The sequence below is a fragment of the Callorhinchus milii genome, unplaced genomic scaffold (genome assembly GCF_018977255.1).
Source record: "Callorhinchus milii isolate IMCB2004 unplaced genomic scaffold, IMCB_Cmil_1.0 Scaffold2, whole genome shotgun sequence".
Taxonomy (NCBI): Eukaryota; Metazoa; Chordata; class Chondrichthyes; order Chimaeriformes; family Callorhinchidae; genus Callorhinchus; species Callorhinchus milii.
In genome coordinates, this window is record NW_024704743.1 from 88,628,121 (window position 1) to 88,638,600 (window position 10,480).

The following is a 10,480-nucleotide window of genomic DNA, read 5'->3' on the forward strand; positions in this document are numbered from 1 at the left end:
GGAAGGGGAGGTTGGAGATGGGCCGGTAGCTTGATAGCTGCGACGCATCAAGGGAGGGTTTTTTCAAGGTGGGAGTGATGGTGGCAGTTTTTAAGGGAATGGGAACAGAGCCAGAGGAGAGGGACAGGTTGACGATGTCTGTGATATGTGGGGCAAGGAGGTGGAGCTGGGAGATAAGGAGTGGAGTGGGGATGGGGTCAAGGGAGCAGGTGGTGGGTTTCAGGGATAGGATGAGTTTGGTGACAGAGGGTGGGGAAACGGGTACGAAAGTGTGTAGGGGAGGATGGGTAGGAGTCGGAGTGTGGGAGGGAGGGGGTGGGGGGTGGGTGGAGTTGGAGGGGAAGTGACCGCGGAGCGGATTCCCTTGATTTTGGATTCAAGGAAATCCAGCATCTCCTCGCAGTGAAGGTTGGAGGAGATGACCTGCGCGGGGTGGCGGGGGGGACGGAGGAGTCGGGATGTGGTAGAAAACAGAAGCCTGGGGTTGTTCTTCGCCTCCAGGATTATCCTGGAGTAGAAGGACGACTTGGCCGAGGCTAGAGTGGAGCGGTAGATTTTGAGGAGGTCCAGCCAGATTTGTCGGTGGACCGTTTGGCCAGATTTGACGCAGGTGCGTTCAGCGGCCCGCATCTGGCTCTTCAGTGAGCGGAGGTGGGTGGTGAACCAGGGGGAGGAGCGAGAGTAGGAGACAGTAAGGGAGGTGATGCAGGCAAGTGTGTCGAGTGTGGAGGAGAGGGTGTTGTGGAGGAGGGTGAGAAGAGAAAAGGGGTCGTTGAGGCAAATAGCATAGATGTATTGAAATGAAAGCTAGATAGGTACATGAGAGAGAAAGGAATAGAAGGTTATGCTTGAAGGCTTAGTTGAGAAAGGGCAGGAAGGGACGTATGTGGAGCATAAACACTGGCATAGACCAGTTGGGTCGAATGGCCTATTTCTGAGCTGTATATTCTAATGTATTCTAATGTATTAGCAATCAGCAAAGAGAATATGGCTATTTCACTCTCATCATCACCCATGGTGTTGAATTAGGATACAGTGTCCAGGCAAGACTGAATTTGGAAAATTCAATAGTGATTGGGAGTCATTGATGTTTTACCACATCACATCATTAAAACCAGATAGGATCGGAGGCATTTTAAAATACACGTTTTACAATAAAAATATCAATAGAATACTGCAATGTGTATTTTTATATGAACATTTAGGTAGCCATTTCCAGCACTGGTGGTGAATCCATTCTCTTTTTGAATTCTCGCTAAGATCAATCCAAACAGATTGACTTCAATGTCCTCATCCTTACATACAAATCCCTTCATGTCCTCGCACTTCCGAACCTCTCTGACCTGCTTGGACCTTACTCCTCTGCTCAGACAGAAAAATGTTAGCTGATCAGAATGCTGTAACTGATTCAGAAGAACAAACCGCAAACATAACCCAAACAAGGTCACAGAAAAAGAATATTTTTACCTGTGGGCCACACTGTGTGGGTGGATGAAGCCAGCAGAAGGATTTGCTCAGCTAACACAGGCCTGCTGCACGGCCTCCTCACCACTATTGACAGCTGTTTAAATCACACCTTAAGACCGTCCTCTTTTAAGACCTACCTCTTTTTAGACATACCTCTTCGACTGTACTTCCCTGTTTCTCTTGCTCAACATCCAACCTCACCACTGTGCAGCACTCCGGGACTCTATCCTGCTTGAACGGCACTGGATTAATGCAAGTTGTTGTTGGTGTCATAGAACCTTTGACATCTGAAGGATGGCAGCTACAACATTGCATTGCTCCCCCAGTTGAGAACCCGTTACATATCTGTACAGACTATGAGTGCAAGTCCCAATCTGTCCTTCAGATAAGGTATTTGTGGAGTCCTGTAGCTCAGTGGTTAGAGCACTCGCTTTGCAAGTGAGAGACCTGAGTTCAATTCCAGGCAGAGGGCGAAACCTTGGGCAAGTTTCCTTACTCCACACGCCTAATAATAATCCCTCCAAAAAAACAAAACAATAATAAATTGGTCATTTTCAATCTACGACTGTTTGTGGGACATTGCTGTGCGCAATTGGCTGCCGCGTTCGCCCACAAATATACAGTCAATTCACTTTACAGTGTGTTCTGTGAAGCGCTTTGGGACGTCCTCCCGACGTGAAAAGCGCTATATCAAATGCAAGGATTTATTATTATAAAGTTGCCATTCACCTAGAGTTACAGTGAAGTTCTGATCTCACATAACTCATCATTTTCTCAATTTCCTGGTTATTTCCCATAAGAAATGTTAATTATGAACCTCTGATAACTAGTCATCCTGTATATCTTATAACTAGTCAGTTTTTTGCAATCTTAAGACGGTGTTTCCATGTTACATACCTCTGATAACTCGTCATTTTATTCGGTCTTCAAATCGGCGTAAGTAAATGTCAGGATACGCACCCCAATAACACCCCAATAACACTATAAGTAAAGCCATGTTATAATGAAATGAGTTGAAACTGGGTTTTACTTTAATTTCACTTGTCATACTACAGTCATGAAGTCTGACAGATACTGGCGACACATTGCTCACAACAGCTTTTAATTGCACAACAGTGCCCTCTTCAGGACTAAGTTGTGTATAGTACTAAGCTTTGATGCTAAATAAACAGAAGCATAATCAGTTATAATTTGCCAGCTGTTTATCTGTAACTTTTAAAACAACAACAAAATTACATTGGTATAGCAGAACTTCCAAATGAATACTTTTCTAAAATTGTGCACCATCTTTAATTTAAGTAGAATATCAGCAGGCTAAAACAGATTATGTAATGTAGAGGCGGATTTTGAATATTGCAGAGAAGACTCTGTACAGGATAATTCCATATGTCCAATGCTCCCACTGGCAGTAATTAATATAATCTTTACATTGTGCATCTTGAGATTTTGTGTCCTCCACTAATGAGTCCTTTTTCTCAACAATACAAATGAGATGTTTCAGTGCTTGTGATAAGGTAAACTCATCTGTAGAAGTAAAATCCAGCAGGGTTGAGCTGATAATCTATGCTGACATCCCAGTGCAGGCTGGGGGAGCACAGCACCGTCCGAGGTCTCATCCTTCAGATGAGATGTTACTCAGAGTCCCATCCGCCTGTTTGGATGGAGATTAAAGATCCCACGGCACAATTCAAAAAGAGAAAGGAATTTCTTCTGGTGTTTCATTTTCCAGATCACTCTGTGAAAATTGGCTGCCGTATTCACCATCAAATACACAGTCACTACACTATCAAATGCAAGAATCATTATTATTACATTAGAGTTCCCCCTCCCCCTCTCCCCCCCATCTCAGTGATGTTGGCACTTGGGAAGGCACCTACACGTTCATTGTGATAATATTGAATGCTTTTGTCAATTGACCCCAGTCTGTAATCCTGGATTTTGGACTGTGTGAATTTGGGTTATCATTTGCGTATGATAGAAAGAGACTTACTGATACTTGATTCACAATGATGAATTGTGGACATAAAACATTGTATCCGGGCAGTTACAAAACTTCATTGCATATTTTTGGCAACCAAGTTAGAGCGAGTTTCATGGTCAGGGGATATGGTAACACTGATATCATTTATAAGACTAGGCAGGCAGCAGCTTCTGCCATTCAGGTTCTGGTCTTGTCTCTTTGGACAAGGTGACCTTTTCTGTTCAGACAATTAGTTTATTTTGTAAGGTAGTTTAGCTCTTGGAATGGGTTAGCTCTTGGTTAAGTCATTAATTTGTGATAGTCCTCTACAGCTCTGGAAACTTCTGAATGTATCTTAACTTTTTTCATGTGATACAGTCCTTTGTGATCAGTAACATTAATTCAGTGCCAACAAGCATGCACGTACGTACCTCTTTTTTGCGAACTATGTAACAATTATAAAGCTCCTTAAGCTTAATGGATTGGGGGAGGGGGGGATGGGGTGTGGGGTGGCAAGGTGTGGAGGGCTTTGAAGGTGAGAACGAGGGTTTTGTATTCGATTCTCTGAGGGATGAGGAGCCAGTGAAGCCGGGCAAACACGGGAAGTTATTGGTTTGCGGAGCCTGGTGTGGGAGAAGACACGAGCTGCAGAGTTTTGAATAAGCTGCAGCTTGTGTAGGGAAGAGTTGGGAAGTCCAGTGAGCAGGCGGTTGGCGCAGTCAAGCTAGGACGTGATGAAAGAGTGGATCAGTGTCTCGGCGGCCTGTGGTGAGATGCAATGGCGGAGGCGGGCAATGTTGTGGAGGTGTGGAAAGGTGAAACGGGTCATAGCACGAATGTGGGGTTTGAAGGATAGCTGAGGGTCGAAAAGGACACCAAGGTTTCGCATTGGCTTGGTGAGGTGAAGAGTGCAGTCATGAATGGTGATAATATCAGCGGATGACATGTGGAGGCATTGCATGGAGCAAATCAGGAGGGCCTCTGTCTTGCCAACATTGAGCTGGAGGAAGTTGGCTTGTCCAGAACTTGATGTCAGACAGATATGCCAGGACATCAGCGATCCTGGAGTCAAGGATGGAGGCGGCGAGAGAGAGTTGGGTGTCATCCGCATACATGTGGAAATTGATCCCTTGCCTGCGGATGACATCACTGAGCGGGAACATGTATAGATTGAAGAGGAGGGGGACCGAGGACAGAGCCTTGACAAAATTACATTTATAGAGCGCCTTTCACTTCGGGAGGACGTCCCAAAGCACTGAACAGTCAGGGGTCAGGACCCAAGTATGAGGGAGGGGTGGGGTAGGGGTGAGGGAAGGCAGAGAGGTGGGAGGGTGTCTGAAAGCACGATTGAAGAGGAGGATCTTGAGACCGGCCTTGAAGGAGGCGAGGGAGGAAGCGAGGCGAAGGGACTGTGGGATGGAGTTCCAGAGTGTGGGGGCAGAGAGGCTGAAAGCCTGGCCACCGATTGTAGAGCGGGTTGGGCGGGAGACACGGAGCAGGCCGGAGCCTGCTGAATGGAGGGAGCGGGCAGGTTGGCAGAGAGTCAGCAGGTCAGAGGGGTAGGAGGGGGCAAGGCCATGGATAGTCTTGAAAGAGAGGACAAGGATCTTAAATTCGATCTTCTGAGGGATGGGGAGCCAGTGGAGTCGGGTGAGGTTGGTAGTGATGGGGTCACGGAGCCTGGTGCACGAGAGTACATGAGCTGCAGAGTTTTGGATGATCTGCAGCTTGTGAAAGAAAGAACGTGGAAGTCCGATGAAGAGGGAGTTTCCATAATTGAGCCTTGATGTGACAGCCTTGATGTGACAATGTGGGAGCTAGAGGAGAAGCCATTGGTGGACATGAAGTGATGATGGGGTGAGGCAGAGGGATTAAGGGAGAGAGGTTCTGGAAAGCAGGGGCAAAGTAACTGAAAACTCACCCACAGATGAGAATGAGGGTAGCCATGAAGCATGCCAGAGTGGTGGAGATATGGATGTGGTGGGGGGGAGGAGAAGGATTGTAGGAGATTGAAAAGATAGGATAAGGCCCTGGATGCATTTGAAGACACGGATGAGGCTCTTAAAGTTGGAGAATAGAGCTGGGGGTGACTGGCTCATCATTATGCCTTGTGGACAAATTTACTTGACACCACATTACTTTTAAATATAGGTTTTATTAACATTTAAACAGATCAGCTACACTGTATTCCTTATACAGATACACTAGGCAACAGAGAGAATCAAATCATATTACCCACTGCTCCTCCCTTTCACTTTTAATGGTCACTTTCTTACTGGACGTAAATTCCCTCACCCCTGTACATATACATATATACAGTAGAATCAAAGTGCACTGACCTTCTACACAACTCCAACTATTCCAAAGTTACATCTTCCTTTTATGCGTTTCTATCTCCACCTCCCCTTGTCACAGAGATAGGCCCCACCCTTCGAAGGCTGCTTTGCACAGAGAGAGATATGGACAACTTCTGGGCAGCCTCCCACAGTCTGTTTGTTTCTCAGCCTTGAGATAGGCAGGTGTCTGAGGCTGCAGCCTTTTCTTTCTGTGGTTCATTGTTCATACATCTATGCTCAAGGACCCGATTGCTCATTATCTCAGAGGAGTGAACATCTTTCCAGAAAAATATGAAATGTAATCAGAAGCTAAACTCAATCCATCCAGCAAAGCTACTTTTAACCCTCAATTCTTCTGGAACATTCGGTTGCTGTTATCAATATACCAATGTATCCCGAGGTGATCGTCAGCATATTTCAACTGAGTGGGCTATAGAGTTCTGAAAGATTTGGAGCTTGTGGAGGGTAGAGTTGAGTGGGAGAAGTGTGAGGTCACCCACTATGGATCCAAAAATAGCAAAACAGAATATTTTCTGAATGGGGAGAAATTAAGAACTGCGGAGAATCAAAGGGATTTGGGGATCCACGTACATGTCACTAAAAACAAGCTCACAGATACAAAACTTTATCAAAAAGGTTAATGGGATCTTGGCCTTTATCTCAAGGGGTCTGGAATATAAAGGAGAGAAAATGATGCTTCAACTATATAGAGCCTTGGTCAGACAACATCTGGAGTACTGCGTTCAGTTTTAGGCACTGCAGCTCAGGAAGGATACATAGGCCCTCGAGGGGGTGTAACCAGAATGATACAAGGGCTTAAAGGGTTAAATTACGAGGACAGGTTGCCTAAACATGATCTCTATTTCCTTGAGCTTAGAAGGTTGAGGGGTGATCTGATTGTGGTTTTTAAAATAATAAAGGTATTCGAAAGAGTAGATACAAAGAAACTATTTTCTCTGTTGGGGGAATTCAGAACAAGGGGACATAATCTTAAAATTAGAGCTACGACATTTAGGAGTGAAGTTAGAAGGTCATTTTTGATTCGAAGGGTAGTGGAAATCCAAAACTCTCTCCCCCAAGGATGCTGGATCTATTCATATTTTCACGACGGAGGTTGATAGGTATTTGTTAGGTCAGGGTATTAAGGGATATGGGGCAAGGGCAGGTAATTGGATGAGGTACAGATCAACCATGATCTTATAAAATGGTGGAACAGGCTCGAGGGGCTGAATGGCCTAATCCTGCTTCTAATTTTCTATGAGTAGACAACAACAACAAGATTCCATTTATAGAGCGCCTTTCACGTCGGGAGGACGTCCCAAGGCGCTGTACAGTTGGGTCAGGACCCGAGCAGGGGGGAAATGGTCAGGGGGAGGGGAGGGAAGGGAGGGAGCGAGGAGGGGGTAGAGAGTCGAGAGGGGAGCTGAAGGCACGGTCAAAGAGAAAGGTCTTGAGACCGGCCTTGAAGGAAGAAAGGGAGGAAGCGGCGAAGGCACTGGGGGATGGAGTTCCAGAGCCTCGGGGCTGAGAGGCTGAAGGCCCGGCCACCGATAGTAGGGCGGTTGGGGCGGGGGATGTGGAGCAGACCGGAGCCAGAGGAACGGAGGGTACGGGCAGGTAAGTAGGGGGATAGTAGGTCGGAGAGGTAGGAGGGAGCAAGGCCATGAATGGCCTTGTAGGTGAGGATGAGGATCTTGAATTCGATCCTCTGGGGATGGGGAGCCAGTGGAGGTGAGCGAGGGTGGGAGTGATGTGGTCGCGAAGCCTGGTGCGGGACAGTACACGAGCTGCAGAGTTCTGAATGACCTGCAGCTTGTGGAGGGAGGTGGCGGGAAGGCCGGCGAGGAGAGAGTTCCCATAGTCCAGCCTTGAGGTGATAAAGGCGTGGACCAGAGTTTCAGCAGCGTGAGGGGTGAGGTAGTGCTGCAGTCTGGCGATATTCCGGAGGTGATGGAAGGCAGTGCCAGTTGTGGCACGATTATGAGGGAGAAAGGACAGCTCAGGGTCGAACAGAACACCGGAGACAGAGTGAAGATGCTGGAACTGGTAATGAGTATAATAATAATACTTAAATTTGGTTTATCGCCTTATCATGTCGACGAGTTGTCTCAAAGCGCTTTAGTAGGAGTGGAAACAGGAAAGTGCAGAAACACAGAGGTGAAGGGGGTACGGATGTTCGGAGTGGTCAACAGTGTCAAAAGAGGCAGAGACATCAAAGAGGCACAGGCAGTGTTGGTCATAGACAGAGGATCTCATTGGTGACTTTGACCCAGAGTTGCCTAAGTGCTGTGGGCAGGATAGAAGTAACTTTGGAGGGACTCACACAGGGAATGGGTGGCAGAGGAAACAATGTAGCTGGGATATATCATAATAATAACAATCCTTGCATTTGATACAGAGCCTTATCAAGTCTTCGAGATGTCTTAAAGTGCTTCACAGGATTACTGTAAAGTGTAGTGACTGTTTTTTGTGGATAAAACGCAGCAGCCAATTGTGCACAAGTGTCCCAAAAAACAGTTGTGGATTGAGTTACCACATTATTATTCTTTGGAAGGATTATTACTCCCAGAAAGCTATCCACCAATCAACTAATAAGAGGGTTCCTATTTACTGCTAGAAAAACAGAGATGTGTGTATGGAGTAAGGAAATTGGCCTAAGGTTTCGCCCTGATTTAGTCAGGACTTAACTAATTTAATACCATGTACCAATTCAGTGACCTTTTTGAGACTATAGGGAACATGGCTGGATGGAGGTGATTCGTGAAAGGAAGAGGAGCCTGGAGTGATTTTGGACTAGAGAGATATGTAGACGAGGTTAAGTTTTGGTATGGTACAGGCAGATTTAGGACTCATAGATCGGTTCTTGTCCATTTAAACAGTGTAACCAGCTTGTGATTGGTTTCTTTAAGCAATAAAACTGAAAGTTTCTTCGCTTTTCAAATGGTATAACAGTCCTGTGCTGTGCCTCTTTAAACTTTTTAAAAATTATATATATATTTATTTGTAGTTTGTCGACAGAATATATATTTACACTTATCTCAAAAGAAACAAATCCTGTGACAGAATAAAGAAACGCAACATGTTATTATCCCGTTACAGGACGCAACGGACAACAACAACTTGTGATTCTCACACAGCGTAGTGTCCCAGAACACTTGAGATTGATGGTATTATGTATCCCAGCTACAGTGATTCCTCTGCCACCCACTCCGCAGACCCGACCCCTTTTGGCGGGGGTTGCCTCTGCGCCCTCCACTTTGGTGGAGGGACCGAGGCTTCCCCGCCTCAGGGTCCTGCCACCCTTTGCAGGGCGCAGGTACAAGCTTGTACACCCCTCCCTGTTGCTCCCCTCTTTGTGGGAAGTGCGGACAGGTTAACAAACACATAGTGTAACCTTTAAACAGAGTAACCAGTTTACATTCTGTCTCTAAACAGTGCAAGTGGGCTGTGTTGCGTCTCTTTACACAGTCAGAGCCTTGGGACATCCTCCTGACATGAAAGACGCAAAACAAAATGTAATTCAAACAAACGATGTCAATTCACTTCGCAGCATAGTCTGTGAAGCGCTTGGAGACGTCTCGAAGACGTGAAAAAGACTATAACAAATGCAAGGATTATTATTATTATCATTATAATATTGTGTGTGTGTGTGTGTGTGTGTGTGTATGGGGCTGAGCTCTGTTCACACAGTGTGAGCAGCCTATGCTCTTGTCTGCAAACAGTGTATGTGGGTTGTGCTGTGTGTGTGCAGAGTGTCTGTGGGCTGAGCTGTTTACAGTGTGAGCGGCCTGTGCTGTGCTGTGCTGTGTGTGTGCAGTGTATGTGGGCGGTGTTGGCTGACGTGCTTGTGGGGCTGTGGAGGGAGGGAGAGGGAGAGGCTTTGGTGTGGTTATTGCTGGCGGCTGTGAGGAGCTGCAGCCCGGAGCCCAGCACAGAGCCACAGCCCGGGGGGGGGAGCGGCACTGAGCCCTGCCCAGCACTGCCCTGCCAGCCCTGCCCTGCCAGCCCTGCCCTGCCCTGCCAGCCCTGCCCTGCCCTGCCCAGCACAGGGGGCTGCAGCCTCCACAAGCCCCACACACGCACCGCACCGCCTTTGCATCAGGGCCCCAGTCAGTCGCCGACCCATCTGATCTGCGGGAGCAGAGTGCGGGAGGTTGGCCGCCGCCGCTGCCGCCGCCGCTGCCGCTGCCGTCTGCGTGTGGTGTGAAGAGGAAGGCGGCTGAGGATGGGGCAGGACGGGGCAGGATCCAGTCCGCCCTCCTCCTCCTCCGGCCTCAGCTGCTGTCCTCCCCGCATCCCCGCGGCGCATCCCCGCACCGATTAACCCTTTGCACCCGCCCCCAACCCACCCTCCCCGGGAGGAGGGATCGCCCTCCATCCTCACCGAGGACCTCAGGCTCTCCACACGTAAGATCTCCTCTCCTCCAGTGCAAGGCTGCAGCTGCATCCAGGCTCCTCTCTCTTTCTCTCCTTTCTCTCTCTTCCTCCTTCCCCCCCTCTCTCTCTCTCTCTCTCTCTCTCTCTTTCTGCAGCCATGTAAAATCTCTGGCCACAGAAGCTCCAGCCTTGCATTTTCGCCGCAAAGCCACAGGATTGTTGATTTCCTTGCAGTTTCTGCTGCCCCCGCCTGACAGTTAGTTAGTTAGTTAGTTGGTTGGTTAGTGTAGTTAGTGTAGTTAGTTAGTTAGTGGAGTGAGTTAGTTAATTGCACATCGCA